Source organism: Anomaloglossus baeobatrachus, chromosome 4, assembly GCF_048569485.1.
Source record: "Anomaloglossus baeobatrachus isolate aAnoBae1 chromosome 4, aAnoBae1.hap1, whole genome shotgun sequence".
Lineage (NCBI taxonomy): Eukaryota > Metazoa > Chordata > Amphibia > Anura > Aromobatidae > Anomaloglossus > Anomaloglossus baeobatrachus.
The window spans coordinates 103,019,021-103,022,152 of record NC_134356.1 but is presented as its reverse complement, the minus strand read 5'-3'; the positions used below and the strand labels follow the sequence as shown (position 1 = coordinate 103,022,152).

The window sequence follows — 3,132 nt, the reverse complement described above, 5'->3', positions numbered from 1 at the left end:
GTTGCTTTTGTTAGCACATTTCATCAATTTCAACAGATACGCAGTACCATCCTAAGACATTGGGATTCCTTAAGTAAATCCTATCCTCCAATCCCCGAATTTCACTCCCCACTGCTTTTTTGCAACAAGAGACTCAGAAATCTCAGGGATACACTAGTCAGAGCTGACATTGGCAACAACACACAAAGGGAATTACCCTTGTTTGCACTGCATGCAATGCTCTAATATCACTAAAGGAGACTCATTTTCACATCCTCGCTCAGGTAGGATTTTTCAGTTACAAGATTTCTTCACTTGCGACTCTTCGTTTGTGGTGTACTTAATTAAGTGCCCTTGCGGTCTCGGGTATGTTGGGGAGACCACCCAGCATATCCGAGACCGCATAAACAAGCACAAATCCACTATAAGGTGTAAGCAGATCTTGCTCCCCATACCTGCCCATTTTGTAGTACAAACATTCTGTTGCTCAATTAAGGTACCAGGTGATTGAACACGTCGCACCAAATAGGAGAGGGGGAGACAGGATCCGTAGACTCAAACAGCGAGAATCCTATTGGATCCATGTCCTCCAAACATTAGAACCTAACGGACTTAATCGTGAATACGATTTCTTTATATAAAATCTCACTTCGTTATATTCACATACATTTTTGACACAATAAAGTACTTGGGTTTTCCTTCTCATATTCTCTTCTCCTGTCCTCTCTTTATTTTCTTTTATTCCATGAATTATACTTCATATCTATGTTATTCACGTGTGATTCCCCTGGACTTAGATCCTATTCCATAGTAAATTAATATTCATCTTTTTTACTGACCATGGGTCCGATGAATATAACACGGTTCTTTATATTAATATAATATGGTTATCTTTTCCTACCTTGTTTTGACATCTACCCAACATAACACCAGTCCTTATGACTCATTCTAAAAATATTGCTTATACTAATAATGTTCATTTTTGTGCTGTAATTTAAACATTACATTTTCTCTTTTAGACACGTTAATCATCACTTCATCACATTCCCGATAGTGCAGAATCGTCCCCTCTGCACCACTTCACCTTTTTCCTGCACGATGGTCATGTCCATTCCTCTGGACAGCTTTGCTTGATACACAGTGTATGCACTGTCTTCCAGCACCATGCTGGGGCACTGCGCATGCCTGAGCTTGCGCTCCAGCTCCTGAGCTTGCGTTCCACAGACCAGGAAGCGCATTCTCTCCTTCCATTCACTATTTATACTGCCCTCACCAGCACTAATGGCGGATCCCCCAGACAAGTCACTGCAGGTAAGACACGTTTTCTATAACAATTGTTTGCTATGTTAATTACCTCAGCGTCCAGAGCACTTACGGTCATGTCACACACAACGACAGCGACATCGCTGCTGAGTCACCATTTTCTGTGACGTAGCAGAGACGTCGTCGTCACTGTCATAGTGTGTGACATCCAGCAACAACCTGGCCCCTGCTGTGAGGTCGCTGGTTTTTGCTGAATGTCCTGGACCATTTTTTGGACGTTGCTCTCCCGCAGTGAAGCACACATCGCTGTGTGTGACAGCGACAGAGCAACAACTGAATGTGCAGGGAGCAGGTTTCTGCGGACGCTGGTAACCAATGTAAATATCGGGTAACCAAGCAAAGGCTGCTTGGTTACCCGATATTTACCTTCGTTAACAGCGTTCGCCACTCTCAGGCTGCCAGTGCCAGCTGCCAGCACACGTAGCCAGAGTACACATCAGGTAAATAAGCAAAGCGGTTTGCTTATTAACCAGATGTGTACTCTGGCTACGAGTGCAGGGAGCCAGTGCGAAGCGGTGTGCGCTGGTAACCAAGGTAAATATCGGGTAACCAGCGAAGCATTTTCCTTGGTTACTCGATATTTACCTTAGTTACTAAGCGCAGCATGCTTCCACGCGTCACTGCTGGCTGGGGGCTGGTCACTGGTTGCTGGTGAGATCTGCCTGTGTGACAGCTCACCAGCGACCATGTAACGACGCAGCAGCGATCCTGAGAAGTTCAGGTCGTCGTCGTCATCGCTGCTGAATCGCTACGTGTGACCCTAGCTTTAGTCTCACCCTGTTTTACAGCCACTATTCCCGTCACTATAATCCTTTTATAGCTGGACCCGGTGTAATTCAACTGAACAGTGGGGTAGGTTTTTAATCCTCTTTTTATCATGTGGACACACGTTCACCATTCATGCTTCATTCTATTTCCTATAACTTATTCACAGACTTCATCCAAACAAGTGATACAGCAGCACTTTTTTCAGGCTCTATGGCTCACATGTCTATCATTATATAGGTATGTTGTTACATGCATCTTTTATAAGGGTCCCTATTGCTCTTTTTCATATACCAACATATATCTAACATTTACCCATTTGCCTTGTGTACAATTTTGCAGGCCCTATAACATTTCCCATTTTACCGCATTATTCATTTATGCCAGTGGACTAGCCTATTTCCTACTATATTATATTAATGCACTATTAATACCAGGTATGTTGTGTTTAACCTTCCTTTTTCCATACTTTGCTTAGTCATTTTGAATGATTTTTTGATTCTTATCCATTACAGATCCCATATTCTCATATATGCTCTGTCATAGTACTGTCATTTAATATATATAAACCCGTACATGATTACAGGTATGACCCGTTTTAATATAATATCAGGGACGTGACAATTGGTACACCCTGTTGAAAAAGTGCTTTTTCTTTTTTCTTTTATGCATAATCACACAACCTGATTCCAATTACCAATTCAGTAGAAGGACATTATTCATCCCTTTGGGAAAGAGACATATCTCTAGAATTTACTATTGTCATCAAGGTATGCCCGCCACATTCTCCATACGCCTGCTCCGGCCTATCATGAATACGCTCTGTAACTAGGGCTTATTTTTCTTAGGATACTTTTGATGATTGTGAGCGCACAATAGACTCCAGTGACATGTAATCTGGTGGACACACCTGAATATCTCCATACATGCAGGTTTCAAGGAACCCTATCCCATAGGTACCATTTCATATAATCCCCTTCTCCCCTCTGAAACAAACTTCTTTTTCCTCTTTTTCATTTTTTTCGCTCTTTTTGTCTTTTTTCCCCTTTAATCTATATCGCCCCC

The 3,132-nt window shown here is 42.3% G+C and overlaps 1 long non-coding RNA gene across 1 annotated transcript; it reads left to right on the top strand.

Annotated features, from left to right (window-relative positions):
- Positions 1-2,233: 2,233 nt before the first annotated feature.
- On the top strand, positions 2,234-2,838 carry LOC142301264 (uncharacterized). The gene is made up of 4 exons (XR_012752731.1): positions 2,234-2,307; positions 2,410-2,504; positions 2,583-2,653; positions 2,773-2,838. It is a non-coding gene; the product is annotated as an uncharacterized LOC142301264 (long non-coding RNA).
- Positions 2,839-3,132: the final 294 nt, after the last annotated feature.